The sequence below is a fragment of the Triticum dicoccoides genome, chromosome 4A (genome assembly GCF_002162155.2).
Source record: "Triticum dicoccoides isolate Atlit2015 ecotype Zavitan chromosome 4A, WEW_v2.0, whole genome shotgun sequence".
NCBI lineage: Eukaryota > Viridiplantae > Streptophyta > Magnoliopsida > Poales > Poaceae > Triticum > Triticum dicoccoides.
Genome location: NC_041386.1, coordinates 289,643,703 through 289,660,030, shown reverse-complemented (window position 1 = coordinate 289,660,030; position 16,328 = coordinate 289,643,703). Strand labels below are relative to the sequence as shown.

Below are 16,328 nucleotides of genomic sequence, written 5' to 3'. Positions count from 1 at the left end.
AAAGGTAATATGCAGCAGTAACAACTTTTCTTTCAATAGTAAGCAGGAAATGCGAATAAGAGAAGGGTAGAAGAAGCGGTCCGCGCATTTGCTTATTTCACAACAGATTTGACTCGTTAGAGAAATCATTTATTAGGTATGCTACATTCTTTGAAGAAAGAGTAGGTTCTGCTATTTAAGACATACAAGAAGCGATTTCCGGGAACTAGCAGACCAAGCCAATCAACAAGAAAGCTTGCCAAGCAAAGAAGCCACCAAGCAAACCTTTAATAAGCATGTCTAGTGCAGTCACCTTCTCTATAGAAAGAAAAAAACCTACAGTCAAGACTAGTCACATTAGTGAAACAAGTGATTTGCTGACATTCAATTCAAATAGAAAGAGTAGTCACAGCTGCTACAAGTTGCTCTAAGAGGAAGGAGTTGACTTACTTTCAATTCATAATACAACAAGAGCGGATTTTTTTCATGTAGCATTTCGACCCCTATAGGATTTCCCATCTTAACCAAGAATGGGTGCCAACCTTGTACGTACCGAGAATGGGTGCAGCCCACCCCATCTAAAGTAGCCTGAAATTCGTTGCTCTCACAATTTCAATCTTGCTACTACCACTATAGCCCTGAGTGACTATGGCTACCTGAACTGAAGGAGTTCCCACAAGACCTGTGAATGTCAACTTCACTCTAAGCTTAAAGCATGCTCGCTCCTTCGCTCATACAAACAATTAGTCATTGCTGGGAGCTCTATCCTCCTCGCACTACTAAAAACAGGGTGAAAGAATCTCCCGCATTCAGTCTGTGGAGGCCGACCATCATAGTCGTCTCTACACCAAGTTCGTCTTAAAGTCTACCCGGGCTAGCTTCTTCATTCTTCGATTAGGGGCGGGCTTCTCCCTTACATACGATGACTTAGCTAGATACACTTCTTTGATCCATTCATTGATAAAGTCTTCGGGGGTTGTTTACCTTTTGAATCGAATGTAGAGTAGGTTTGATCTTTCTTTCTCAATCTTTCTCTTATCCTAGCCATGTAGTAGATCCGGCTTTATTCGGCTAAAAAGAAGTGTGTGTGTGTGTGTGTGTGTGTGTGTGTGTGTGTGGCCGTCATATCTGCTCGCCCCCTTCTTCATTCATCCATTTAGGTAAGAATGGATCCAGGAAACCTAGCTCAGGAACAACCTTGAAAAATCACAGTAAGAGAGTCCAATCTCTGAAATATATCATTTGATCTCCTAAGTAGTAGTAGTAGAAGGCTTAGTATCTGACTTGATCCAATAGAGTCAGAACACAGTAGATCTAGATTCCACACCTTGATGTGGACTGGGAAGAGAGCAGCTCTTCGAAGCTAGGCGTTCTGTGTGATTATGGAGGAACTGTAGTACTCGCCCCAAAATGCAACCGGGATAGATACTTAAAGAAAGGGGGAGCGGTGGGCCTTCAAAAAGGAGGGAGGGAGTGATTGGCAACCTTTTTCTATATGTTGCTCGTGAGCCGCAAAGTACCAATCTTGCAACAGTACTGGTGTTAAAGGATCGGTCCTTCACTTGCGGATCGTTCGCGAGTCAAACTCACTCTCTTGCCACACCTTTGACTCACGAACTTGAGTCGGACTCATTCACTATTGACTTTTTTGAGGATCGTCCGTTCTTCACTCTCTTGCTATTACCCACAGGGAGCGCAGCAACTGACGGTGCATATTATCATATAGAATGAAGCGAAGTGTAGTGATTCATACTACCAGAAAAGTGACGCTAACCGCTAGGCAATAGAGTCAGCACACGGGGTGGGGTGCAAGCAAGCATAGCGAATCACATAGAGTTGCCCCTACCTGCCAGCGCGCAGATAGATAGGGCGGGCGAGCATAGGGATGGATGTCTGAGCGGTTGAAAGAGTCGGTCTGGAAAACCGAAGTATTGATAGGAATACCGGGGGATCGAATCCCTCTCCATCCGCGAGGTCATACGTTCTCTCTTGCCTTATCTATAGATAAGAATGAATCTCCTCGACTCAACTGATATGATGGATGGAATGGGTAGAAGGTTGAGGTTATTGTGTGTTGATTTAGTTAGGACTTTGTCTCCCTTTTGTTATCTTCACTACTAGGAAAATGCCTACTAATGGCGCACCTAATTTGGCCATTAATGGCGCATTAGAGGTGCGCCATTAGTGCCATGCCATTAGTATATTTTACTAATGGCGCACCACTGGTGCGCCATTAGTATCTGGTATACTAATGGCGCACCTCAGATGCGCCATTAGTATATACAATAGTGCGCCATTAGTATGCCTCCCAGGGGGCCATGTATACCCAGGTGCTTTGGCATACTAATGGCGCACAACAACAAGATGCGCCATTAGTAACTTCGGCATACTAATGGCGCACTGTTTAATGATGCGCCATTAGTATCCTTTGGCATACTAATGGCGCACTGTGATGTGATGCACCATTAGTATGAATATTAGGTTTTTTTATTTTTTTTATTTTCTGTTTTTTGCACAGGTTACAAAATGTATAATTGGACAAAATATAGACAGCACACATCAACAACAGATTCATCGAATACAATAGAAGATTAGTCTCTAAATACAATTCATCATATTAGTCTCCGAATACAATTCATCATATTAGTCTCCGAATTGAAAAGACCGAACAAAGATAGAACATTATATTACAAGTCTCGAGACCGCGAGTAGCGAGTTTGTCTTCACATTACAAGTCGATATCGATCATCTAAACTACCATCACATAGAAGAGAGCTGCGGTCATCACGATGAGCATCATCACGATGAAACTCGTCTTCATCCGGTTCCTCCAGCGCTCCCTCCCCTCTTCCACTAGATAGCGGGCGTATCTAGATTCGGCCTCGGCCCTAGTGGTGTACCCTTTGTAACTGTTACCGCTAAATCGGTGAACCTGTCTCCGACACTCCTCCCAGTCGTCGTAGACTCCGGGAACCTTACCCTTGTACACGACATACGACGGCATCGCTATGCAGTAGCCAAACGAAACGTTAGTACCAATTCACAGACAATACATAAGCAATATATAAGTATGCAACAGAACAATCGGAAGAGAAAAGCAAGACATTAATAGCATCGATTACATCTAAGTTGAACGACTCTCGAAACCAAAGAGACATACTACAAGTTCATTAAAGTTTAATTACAACATGAGCCAATCGATGTTTTAGAACTAGACACAGCATCACTGCTTTCGACTCGACTCAAGGGACCGGAGCGTGGATGAAGCCGCCGTCTATCGTGGGAGTCATGAAATAACGGTCGTTGTCAGCCTGCATTTGTAGCATTGTGTCGATGTCACTGTTGGACGGTTGATTTCTGAGGTAGAACTGCCCCGAGGAACGAAGTACATCTTGATGGATGATTTCCGCAAACTCCGACTGGATGCGAAAGAATTCTTGTCTGATGTCTGCGTCCTGGATGGCCGACACGCTCGCGGCCCAATCTTTGAGTTTACTCGGTAGCAGAAGTTGATGCTGGTCCCGTACGATCGCCCGCATGTGATGGATGGCGTAGTAGGCACCCTTCTGACCGCCAGGCGGCTGCTTGACACAACAGAACATCGTATTGTGGGAGAACACGTGCTTGCCGTACTTACGAATAGGCCTGGTGAAGGTGCCTCCAGATTTGGCGTAGCCGGGGAGAACATCATCAAGAACCTTCTTGACATTTGTGTAGTCTACGTTCGAATGACGGCCCGGGTCGAAATACGTGGCCATGGAATATTTGGGGCTTAGGAGGATGAGCGTGCAATGTGTGTCACTGCAGAAAACACGGAATGTTAAAAGAAAAACGATCGAAATCTAAGAATTCATATGTTACGGGGCGGTTGAGGGGAGGACTTACTCGGGAAAGTAAGGCACGAGGAAGTTATCCTTATCTTGGTTTGCCAGAATGATGCCTTCGAGGTAAGAACTCGCGACTTGCCGGTCCCCAGTGCTGCCCAAGATCTTGGCACACATGTAGAAGGGGTCGACTATCACGATGTCCGGGGTCTTGTCGCGAATGATCCGCATCTCCATACTTAGCGAAAATAGCCGAACGAAGGTGTAGTGCAGCGGATGAAGGTTCAACATAGCATGGATGTCATCAAACCGCAGGACGATCGTACCCCCGATGGAGTTATCCACAAAGCCCTTGCCCTCTGGCACCTTGCCCGCGAAAACCGGGTATGCCACATCCTTCTCTCTGAGACGCCGCTTCTCCAAAGAAAGAACACTGTCATGCAGACTCCGCATAGCACCGGTTGCAGCATCGAGCATATTTCTCGGTAGCATCGGCCTACCCACCACATGCAGCCTCCTCATTAAATCCTCAGGTGAAGGTGGCCCGTCCTGAGCACGGATCGTACTCGATGCCGGCTGGCCCGCACCCTTGTTAGTCTTTCTTTTGCGTGCCTTCTTCTTCCCTATAATGGGACCGAGTTCTGCTCACAGACCGCCTTCTTGAGTGTGTTGGGGCTGATAGTATTTCGCACCTCGCCTATCTGAGGCTCGGTGAAGTCGGCAGCTAGAGCCGTCTCCTGAGAGCTGAACTACAGACGACGCCTGTTGCAACTTGGCTTCTCCGCGGTACCAGCTAGATTGCGCACGTCTTTTGTTGGGTTGGGTTCTTGAGAAGGAGGCCCCATGAAGTCGCCACCGTACCCATAATCGGCAAAGTACTGATCGACATTGGCAAATGTATCGTCGTCGTCGTTCTGATCCCGTGCCATATGCATGTTTGGATCCAGTGGCATAGGGATGTCCGGCACCATTGCGGTGGTCTTGCCATGGGGCCGACTTGGCGCCGGCACGACTGGCGGTGTTGTCTTTGGGGTGGTGTCCCCCGCCCCCAATCGAATCTGGCTCTTCGGCCAAAGCAGGGGCCAGCTCAGGCAGGCGCTGAGGGTCATCACGTCATCATCGTTGGCCCCGACGGGTCGAATCGGAGGTAACAACTCGTCGCAGCCTGGCAGCACCCGAACTAGTTGAACCCTAAACAAGTTGGGTGGCATCTGGGTACCGTGGAACAAGGGGTTGCCCGTTTGAACGATTTTGCCCTTGGCGACATCGACCAACTCGTTGTTCACGAAGTGTAGGAGAGTGCACGGAACGTCGGCGGCGCCCTGCGAAAACATGTAGGGCATCAGGGATGCCCAGTCAAAGGCAAGGAGATGAAGTCCTCGCTCGAGAGAGGCTTAATTAGTTACTGTGATGATGGCGTCGAGCTCGGCTAATGTCGAGGCACCGCCAACGGCGGGCGTGCAGTTGACGGAGGGGCCACTTGCTGCAGAGGTGCCGGCCGGCGTACACCCGGGTGCATTAAGCTCCCGTGCCGGCGTCGGAGACACCAATGCCGCCTCCGCCAGAGACACCAATGGCCCCGCCATCGCGTTCTGCGAGTTGCTGGCCGTGAAGCTAGGAATCGGGGGCGGCCCCTGTTGGCCGCCCGCAATCCATGCACTAATCCCCTGGATCAAGGTAGGCACAATGGCGGTGATCGTCGCTCCGAGTTGTTGTTGCACTTGCTCTTGGACAATCTCTGGAATCCGGGCCACCTGTGCCCTGAGTTCTTGAACCTCGCGCGCCTGGCTTTCCGAGCTGGTCTTTTTCTCCTTTCGCCCACCAGTGTTATAGTATGACGACCATTTTGTCGACAAGCCTTTGCCGGCCACACGACCAGCTGACGTCGGCTTACTGAGCTTATCCTTGTTCTTCATTACATTCAACGCCCTATTTAGAGTGGTGTCCCAAGGGTTGCTCTTAGTCGTCCCCACGCTACTGCTTTCAGTCGCCTGCGGAAGGAATGTGAACCATTTAGAAATTTGGCTTCATTAATTAGAATGCAACCATATGGAGCTAATTACGCGGGGGTGCATTCCTTACCAGAACAAGCTCAAGCGCCCTGGTCTTCAGATCCGTGGTAAGCTCCTTTGTTTTCGGGTCCTTCTTGTACCGGGCCCTGACAAAGTTCCTGGTCTGCTTGTCACCGTATTTATCGAAGAGGGGCGATAGGCCTTGCTCGGCATGGTCCGCCTCCTCCTTGTCCCATATAGGCTCCGCCACTCTGTAACCGCCAGGACCGAGTGTGTGTTCCCCTAAGTTCAGCTCCCGCATTTCTTTCCCCCACTTACTTGATTCGGAGTTTGCGGTGCTCGAGCAATTGATCTTGAAGTCGTTCTAGTCATCTTCGGTGATCGAAGGATTTTTCTCCTTGATCTTCTCATAACTCTCACCTTTCTCGACCATTCTCTTCACATTGCTTTTCCAAGTAGACAGGGCCTTGCTCATCTTCGTGAGGGCAGCATTGTTCACTTTATTCCCTTTGAGGCTTGTGTTTTCAAATTCAGCGGGGAACTTGTATCGTTCGTGCAGCTTCGTGAAGTTGCGCAAATTCCCTCGGTCAGGATGCCTCAGGTTCTCGGTGTTGATCGAGACAGTGCTCCGGAGAATGCACCCGAGCTGAAGCGAGTACCCCTTGACTATTCGTTCGGGTGCCGTTGGATTCCCGTCGGAGTCCACTTCAGTAACTTCCTCCTTGAGGGTGCGGAGCACGGTCGGGCGCCGGTCCTTCCGTTGCCTCTTCGGTTGGCTGCCATCTGTGCGTGCGCCGCCATCATCAGTGGTGGCATCCTCGGCGGCACCATCAGTGGTGGCATCAGTGGGGTCATCCTCGACGGTACCATCAGTGCTCTCAGGATCGGTGGGGAAGGCGGCGTCCTCGTACAAGTGAGGTTGTTCCTCCATCTCCTGGGACAGCTCCCAGAATGCCTTGCCGCCCGAACCCCCGGCCTCATCGTTGTTGGCCATGTTTCTCTCTAAATAGGAACAAAGTTTGGTCAAAAAGTTGGTTATTGTCAAGGAACAAGATCATGGTCTCATCATTTAGGGTTTGTCGACACCGAGGCATCCTAAAAGCTAAGCTTTTATCATTGAGGGTTTTTCGACGCCGAGGCACCCTAAAAGCCTAAGCTTTCATCATTTCGGTTTTTATCGACACCGAGGCACCCTAAAAGCCATGCATTAGTCACAAGTACGCCGGGGCACTTGATCCTGCTTAATTAACTACTAAGATACCCCGGCCCATGAATTAGTCACAAGTACCTCATATGTCCTATTTTTAGCAAAGTCATGCTAAAATTCACGGAAAATTTCAGCATGACCTTTGCTGAAAATAGGACATATGGAGTACCTGAATTTGCCAGAACGGAAGTTAATCGACATTCCAGCAAACTCAAGGGCCTCTCGGGTGGACAAGGCAAAAAAGGCGTCCATCACAACATGGAAAATACATTGGCATGTGAAGAGGTGAAACAATATATGCATCTCCAAGCAGTATCATTCAACATTTTGGACAAACCACTACAAGCAATACTGGATCAGATACAAGAAGAATGTGAGAAAATGCAGACAAATACTAATAGATTCAAGTCAAAACCTTTTCTGGTTAGTAAGTGTTTCTTGAGCATATGTATGTAGTAAGTGTTTCTGCTCTCAGTGTTTCAGAACACATATTTTAGCTACCTAGTACCAGTGCTATTACCCAGCAGTTAATTAGCTTTTGCTTTTGCTTTTCAGTGCCAAATTCTAGCTAGTACCAGCAAATTAACATCTAGCAGCAATCATTTTCAAATATATATACACTGGACATTTTAATATTAACCTAAGGAAAAAAGAATAGTTAGGTTAATATTAACCCAAGATACATCAACTATTGCACTGTCCTGCCTAATAAAAACAGTCATGCCAGCATATAGTATATAAATCTGAATTTGTGTTTACAAGAAGAGTGCCCATTGCAATGTAAACCTGAGAACACAACTCACCTCAAGTGCAGGATATAGCAGACACCTACTTCTTCAGTCAAGTGCAGTAAAAGACCGTTTGCAGAACCTGTTTAGTCAGAGTTGAACATTACATAAGATGAGAACTCTACATAACTAATATTGGTATGAAAGATAGAAAACTGAGAATGGATAAAAAAACTAAGCATGGCAGCAAGACGTTGATGCATCTTCTGTATCGCCAACTGGACTAAAAGATGAGTGTTTTTTTATGGTTCTTAGTTAGGCATGAAAACTAAAGCAGCAGCAGCCTGCAGAAAAGCAAGCACCAGCAGGGAATAATGGCCAACCAAAAAAAGGAAGAACTTAATTGCATTCATCACCGGCGGCTTAAATATTGATAAGATGACAGTGAAGCAGTTTCAGTTTCCGTGTAAAGGTGCTGGATCAGAAAATACTGAAAACGGAGCAATGACTTTCCCTATATATATAGCAAGCAAATAACCCCCCCTAAATAACTGCACCGAGAATCTAAAAATACTTTGCGCGTAGATCATGGAGCAAACACTCATAAGATTTTACAATTAACCAAACCGATAAAAGCCTTACAAAAAATATGAATGGACCAGGAGAGGTCCATGTGAGTTATCACAAAAAAAGAAGAAGAGATAAGACCATGTGTTGCGTATTTTGTATGAAACACCCTGAAATCAGTATGAACCAACTCAGAGAACATGGTAATAAATTCCCAACAAGTACCATCTCAGCAGCACAAATTGGGCAAAAAATGAATGCTTTCTCTCCGTAAGATCGTCGCGTACACCCTACCCATGAGAACAATAGTGCTATCTGAACTCTGAAGTCCTTCCTTCCTTCTCTGTAGAAGCAAGAGAACATGCTAGTGCTAATACTAATTGTACCACTCTACCAAGTGGAGTCCATTGCTTAGGATGCACTGCCACTGAAGCATTGGGTACAAGACTGTTACGTGAAAGTAAATGCAGCAGTTGAAGCAGAGATTGGTGTACAAGCAAGAACAGAGCAAGTTCTTCTTATCCTCTGCAATTATAATAGGAGCCAATCAAATGGATAAAAGGAGAATTAGTTGATTGGGCATGAAAACTAAAGCAGCAGCAGCAGCCCTGCAGAAAAGTGAGCACTAGCTAGGGAATAATGGGCAGCCAAAAAAGGAAGAAGTTAATTGCATTCATCACCGGCGGCTTAAAGAGTGTATCATCATCGCTTTGATGCGCCTGCCTTTTGACACGGCGGTTAAAGGAGGGAGGAATGAGGATGAAGCCCATGCGCAATGACACAAAGGAGGCTACAAAGGTGGCGCTGCTGGCTATCTTTTTCTCACGCAAGCACACAAAGGCTTGACTTGCTTTGCAGCAGCAGCCGCCAAATCTTCTCTAATTTCAGAAAAAGAAGAATTAGAAGAAGAGAACATATGCTCGTTTTCAAAGTCTGCCATTCTAATAATGGAGCTAAACTACACAGCACATGGCAAGTCTCTAGCAATTAACTTCAGTTTCCATCCTATCTCAAGCATCACTCAAAAACACATTTTTCAATGAACATGGTTATTTTAAATACCTTGTACAATATAGATACTAAAAACCTGCATCCGTATTATTCGATCCCAGAAGTGGCTACGCTTGACAAAATAGAAAATTTAACAAGCAGGACACATATACATATGTAATTTCACACATCAGAATCATCCATCCTAAGCTACGGCGGGGGAGGATCCGCACGAGGACGGATCCGGGGCCGCGCGGCGGTGGGGGAGGATGGGAGGGGAGGGGAAGTGAAGGGCGGCGGTTGCTCACCTGCGCTTGGCGGTGGGAGGGGAGCGGCGACAAGGAGGACGACGAGAGGGAGCGGGAGCGCGAGCGCGAGTGGGAGGAGCCCGAGGACGCGGAGCGGGAGGAGGAGCCCGACGAGGTGGACGGGGCAGTGTGGACGGGGCGGCGTCCGGGCCGCCGATGACGAGGGCGGCGGGGCAATGGCGTCCAACGAGGTGGGGCGACGGGGAGAGCGGCACCGACGTCGGGGCGTCGAGGCGGCGGGGCAGCAGCGTCGGGAGAGGAGAGGGGAAGGGGATCGAGGGCGAGGGCGAGGGAGAGAGAGGGGATACGTTTGGGCCGGGGAGGAAATATGGATGGGGGCGGCACAATACTAATGGCGCACCACCCCTCGGTGCGCCATAAGTACATCCATACTAATGGCGCACCTCACCCTGGTGCGCCATTAGTATTTTTTTTGATTTCTGCTCAAGCCAACAGGTTATCTTCCACCTGACCTGATCCACACCAAGTTCCCTCTACTAGCTCGACTGGTCAGCAGCCAGTTCTCACACCAGGAGGTCCTAGGTTCGATTCCCAGGCTCCACAATTTTTTTTATGCATTTGAAATGTTGTTTGATACTTATTTGTGTTTAAATATGTTCAAACTTGTTTAAGTCATAACAGTAATATTTTTTTTATAAGACAGTAATATTTTTTTTTAAAATATCATCAAACAGTAATGCCGGTGGAGCGGGGGAGGGTGCGGGGGGTGCGGGGGGTCGGTGGCGGCGGTTGAGTAGGGGAGGGGTGCGGGGGGTCGGCGGCGACGGTTGAGTAGGGGAATCGAGGGTGCGGGGGGTCGGCGGCTGCGACTGGTGGACCGGGGGGTGCTCGGCGGCGAGGGGGACCGGATCTAGCGAGGTGGGATAGCGATCGAGATGGAGGGGGATCGAGATCGAGTGTCCATGAAATTTAAAAATATTCATGATAGTTCAAAAAGTGCCCATGAAATACAATCGAGAAATGAAGGCTACGATTTAAATACAATCGATCTTAGCTAGCTATCTGTTCACAATCTTCTTGCCCTTCTTTTTCGCAAATGGAGTTCTTCTGTGGAACGGACATCCTTTAGGTAGGGTGGTCCTGCTTCTTCTTGTGGTGTATGCTGCTACTTCATCATCGTCGTCATGTTCGATCCTCGGGTCGCCGTACTTGTCGAAGTATTGCTCATTGGCTACTCCATCCATTCCGATGATCTTCCTTTTGCATCTCCTCACGACAACACGACTGGGCTTTGACAGGCCGGTAATGAAGAAGCATTGGTCCACTTGGGAAGCCAGTACCCATGGCTCATTTTTCGCGGTGACGTTTGTGCCCGCGATCTTGGATTTGGCTTCGGGTATAACCATGGTGGTGAAATACCGGTCTTCTTTTAGGACGCTCTTCGCCCATCTGACACGGAACATCGGGACCTTCTCTCCAGCGTAGCTCAGCTCCCAGATCTCCTTGATCCTTCCGTAGTATCTGTCTTTGTCGTTACCGGTGTAGGATTCCATCGTTACCCCGGAGTTCTAATAACCATCGCTCTTCGTGTCCTTGGCCTCGGTGTAGAATGTGTAGCCGTTGATATCGTACGCCTCATAGGTCATCGGGTTGTGCTCGGCGCCCTGTGACAAGGCGCATATGAGTTGTTCTTCCGCGGAAGAATCCTCATGTAAAGGGTACGACAGAAGCTTCTGCTTGAACCAGCGCGTGAAACATGAGTTGTGATCTTTGATTATATCTCCGTCCATCCTCTGTTGGCCTTGGTCATTGTACGTCTTCTCAATGAAGGTTTTGTGCTCTACCACCCAAGGATCGACCACGTCTATGTGTTGTAGCGCGACTAGGTTTGCTCTTTCAAAGTCGGCGAGTCGACCCTCGAAGTCGACATGCATTTCGCGGCGACCCTCACGGTGACCCCATCCAGCGAGCCTGCCGAGGTGCCTGTTGACGGGCAGACCAACGGGGTTCTCGATGCCTAGATAATTCGTGCAGTAGGAGATGCACTCTTCGGTCAGAAAGCACCTGGCTATGCTTCCCTCTGGACGTGACATGTTGTGAATGTATCCTTTGATGACACCATTCATCCTTTCGAACGGCATCATGCTGTGCAGGAACGTCGGCCCGAGTTGGATGATATCGTCCACAATATGGACCAGCAGATGCACCATAACGTCGAAGAATGCGGGCGGGAAGTACATCTCAAGATCGCATAGTATCACCACGATCTGTTCCTGTAGCCTTCTGAGTTGCCTCACGCCAACAGACTTCCGAGAGATGACGTCGAAAAAGTTGCATAGGCCAAATAGCGTTTCACGGACGTGCACGTCCATGATCCCATGGATTGCAACTGGAAGTATCTGCGTCATCAGCACGTGACAGTCGTGAGACTTCATCCCGCTGAACTTCTGCTTCGCTGGGTCTAGGTATCTGCTTATCTTCCCCGCGTAACCGTAAGGAAGTTTTACTCCTAGGAGGCAGGTGAAAAACTGCTCGATCTCCTCCTGACTTAGAGTGAAGCACGCGGGAGGGTAGTCATTTCCGGTCTTCTTGGCCTTTTTGCCTTTGCGACGACTTTCCGTGTCCTGCTTCGCCTCATCATCATCATCATCATCATCATCATCATCATATATAGCGTGAAGCTCCTGCCTGATGCCCATTGATTTCAAGTCTGCCCTTGCTTTCGGCCCATCTTTGGTCCTCTCTGGCATGTTGAGCAGGGTACCAAGCAGACTCTCGCACACGTTCTTCGTGATATGCATGCCATCAAGGCTGTGAGGCACACGGTGGATCTTCCAGTACGGCAAGTCCCAGAAAACAGACCTCGTTTTCCATACCTTCAGCAGCGGCTCTGGCGCCTTTCGCTTCTTTCCCGACTCTGGCGCCTTTTGCTTCTTTCCTGGCAGTGGGCAGTCTTTCCAATTTTTCAACAGCTCGTCTATTTCCTCGCCGCTCCTCGTATGCGGGCGTCCTCGGGGTTCGGTTTCACCATCGAATAGATCCTTGTGTTTTCCCCACGGGTCATCGTCGCGAAGCCACCTTCGATGTCCCATGAACACGGTTTTCGAAGACCCGGGATCTCTATCTAGCTGGCGATACGTTGTGTCATCCATGCACCTGACGCATCCAGAAAATCCGTGGACCACCTGCCCCGCGACATATCTGTAACCGAGATAGTCGTGCACCGTCGTGAGCAGCGCGACTCTCATAGGGAAATATTCTTTCTCTGCGGCGTCCCACGTATTGGCTGGCGTTTTCCACAGCGTGTCAAGCTCCCCTTTCAGCAGCCCCAGATACAGATTGATGTCGTTCCCTGGTTATTTCTGTCCTTCAATTAGCATACTCATGTGAATGTACTTCCTCTTCATGCACAACCAGGGGGAAGGTTGTACATCCACACAAACACAGGCTAGGTGCTATGTGTGCTTCTCTGGCTGCCAAACGGATTGACTCCATCGGTGCTCGCGCCCAGCACGATGTTCCTTGGATCGTTCCCAAATTCTGGGTCTTCGAAGTTCAACGCTTGCCACTGGCTCGCATCCTTAGGGTGACTCAGCATCTTGTCTTTTTTATCTATCTCCGGATCATTTGCGTCATCTTCTCGCTTCTTCTCCTCCCTATCCGCGTGCCAACGCAGGAGCTTTGCTACCTTAGGGTCCGAGAAATACCGCTGCAGACGAGGAGTGATCGGAAAGTACCACACCACTTTTCGAGGAGCTTTCTTCCTCTTCTTGTATCGAGTGACGCCGCACACCGGACATATGGTAGACTCCGCGTGCTCGTCCCGATAAATGATGCAATTGTTCATGCACACATGGTATTTCACGTGCGGTAAATCCAGAGGACACACGATTTTCTTCGCCTCCTCCAAACTGGTCAAGCACTTGTTCCCCTTGGGAAGACGTTCGTGCCAGAATGACATGTTCTCGTCGAAGCATGTGTCGGTCATTTTGTGTTTTACCTTCATCTCCAGAGCCATGAGCGTTACTTTCAGGCGGGTATCCTCGGGCCTGCATCCTTCATACAATGGAGTAACCGCGTCTAACTCAAGTTGATCCATCTTGGCTTTCTCTCGGGCGGCAGCTCTTGCGTTATCCGTCTTCTTGAGAAGCAGCTCTTGAATATGAGGGTCCTGCACCCAACCCATCGATGGTCCAGCGTCGTCTGCTCCGCCGGCATCATCATCTTCATGATCATGCCCGTCGTCTGCTCCGGCATCTTCCTCATCATCATGTCCTGCATCTTCTACATGATGACTGTGTACAACATCACCGTCGTGATCATCTCCTGGGGATTCTTCGTCTTCTCGCCCGCCCGAGCCGCGGTGGTTGTCTTGCTGCCCTTCCTCATTTCTTGCCCGGCCCCCATGGACGACTTCGTAGTCATCTTCATCACCTTGCCACTGATAGCCATCCATGAAACCACGCAAGAGCATGTGGTCCCGCACCTGCCCGGATTCCGGGTCCGCAATAAGGCTCTTCAGCTTGCATCTTCGACACGGACATCTTATCTCCATCTCATTCTTTTGAAGCATCTCAGCCTTCGCGGACCTCAAAAACCTATTCACGATGCCTTCTGTCATCGTGCGGACCATGGTCTCCTGCGGGGTAGAGCAAAACGATATTTTAGAACCAAGAAAAAATTTGGCATGACTTTCCCTAAAAATAGGACCAAAAAGAATGCTTAATGCCAAAATTCTCGCCGAAACGGAAATGAATCAACATTCCGGCAAAATATTGGCAACTATCGCATTTAAAATACCGGTACACCTCCAAACACAAACACATATCCAACACCACAAACATATGCAACACCACGAACATACATAGATCTAGCTAGGCCATAAAAAGTGCATGTGCACATTGTTGTAGGGAGAACAACATAAATATAGCTTCCCCCTTACTTACCTATCAAAACAAGGTAATTTAACCACTTAAATTGAATGAATCTATGGTGGAAATGAGGTGAAAAAGAGGAGGCACCCGAGACAAGGAGGAGGTGGAGAGAATGAAGTGGGGAGAAAGTGAGTGTGGGTAGGAGAGGCTGTCCAAAATATCTTGTTGCTACCCACTTACTAATGGCACACCAACTCTAAATGCGCCATTAGTAATCCAGGTTACTAATGGCGCACCCTCTGGTGGTGCGCCATTAGTAGTTTTGAAAAAAAAAACATACTAATGGCGCACTGTCCCACAGTGTGCCATTATTAGTTTAAACTAGTAAGGGCGCACGATGGAACAGTGCGCCATTAGTAGTTTTGCAAAAAAAGGAATAAAAAATATAATAAAAAAACAACATTAGTGGCGCACTTTCCGACAGGTGCGCCATTACTAGTTACAACTAGTAATGGCGCACTGTGTCTGGATGCGCCATTAGTATGTTTGGACAGGCGAACTAGTTCAAAAAAAAAATTGATACTAATGGCGCACCCTGGGCCTGGTGCGCCATTAGTGTCAATCCCATCTATAGCCCTTTTTCTAGTAGTGCTTCCACCCCCGGTGGATTACCTGTGGGAGCTAAGTCGAAGATATCGGTGTCGTCTTGAGTGGTTGATAAACAACGATTGTAGTTTGATTTAGGGAGGCTCAACCCTGTGAAGCTTAACAGACAAAGAAAATGATAGAGACTTTCGGGTATAGGGTGACGACCTTAATGAATCAAGTATTCTGGTGGCAGACTTTTTAGCTGCATAAGCGCTCAAATTCCGGAATACTTATTGCCCAAAAAATATGATCATCCCCAGGTATATTTATTATGTTCTGGTCTGAGGCTATACTGGTCTGCAGGGCCCAACACAAGTATTCATCCTTTCCAATTTGAAAAAGGTGTTGCCAAAAGCTTACCCACTTCCATACGGATGCTACAGCCGCTATCACTTTTTTAGGAGGGGAATTACAGAGTTTGCCTCTCCACATCTTGTTAGGTAAGCGGAATTTTGACCTAGGCGCCCTAGTGTTGCCTAACCATTCGACTGGTGATGTCGGATGCGAGATCTTTAGCTACTTGTATCAATTTGCCACAATGTGCTTAGATACAATGGGCTGGCAGCTGAGGCTTGGCAGGATGGGGGAGTTAATTAAGGTCGAGGAAGCAAGAAAGAGTTTGTTATTCACTATTGGCTTAGTACGACCTATACATAGTAGGGCCATGATGGTTTTGTCAAGGCCTTGAACTTCATATATCCCATTTACTCAATCCAGAATACTGATAAAGTAAGATTGAATCATTTTTTCGACCTTTCCTTTGGATTTATTATCATAGGTAGTGTTCGAAATCGCCTAAGTGCGGTGAATGCTCGAATGTAGCTACCATCAGTTATGTCCTCGCGTGGTTGAAGGAGATGCTGCTGCTGGATGGAATGCTTCCGGGGCGCCATGATCCTTCTATCAAGAATAGAATAATCAAGGGCACTGACTGACTGCATCAATCATCACCCAGTGAGCTATTAATTGCTGCCAATAGTGCTTCGCTTGCATGCAAGGCAGCTAATAAAACGGACAGGTAGATGCACGGAGATGCATCTTGAGTACTGGTAGTACTGGACAAGCTCTAGGGGAATAATCTCTTTCTTATTTCTTTCCCATGACGACTAGGAATGGGAAAATCAAGAATTTTACTTCGAATTCCGGACCTCAACGTCCTACTGCTCATGGTGTTTCACGATCAGTATTGGAAATGAACGGAGAAGTGGTGGAACATGCAGAACCACATAT

The 16,328-nt window shown here is 48.1% G+C and overlaps 1 long non-coding RNA gene and 1 other non-coding gene across 2 annotated transcripts; one reads left to right on the top strand and one right to left on the bottom strand.

The window, feature by feature from the left end:
* Positions 1 to 1,862: 1,862 nt before the first annotated feature.
* TRNAS-GGA lies at positions 1,863 to 1,949 on the top strand. Its single transcript has one exon. It is a non-coding gene; the product is annotated as a tRNA-Ser (tRNA).
* Positions 1,950 to 2,945: 996 nt separating this feature from the next.
* Positions 2,946 to 9,708, bottom strand: LOC119288882. The gene is made up of 3 exons (XR_005141326.1): positions 9,616 to 9,708; positions 7,826 to 7,892; positions 2,946 to 2,985 (listed from the first exon to the last, which is right to left on the bottom strand). It is a non-coding gene; the product is annotated as an uncharacterized LOC119288882 (long non-coding RNA).
* Positions 9,709 to 16,328: the final 6,620 nt, after the last annotated feature.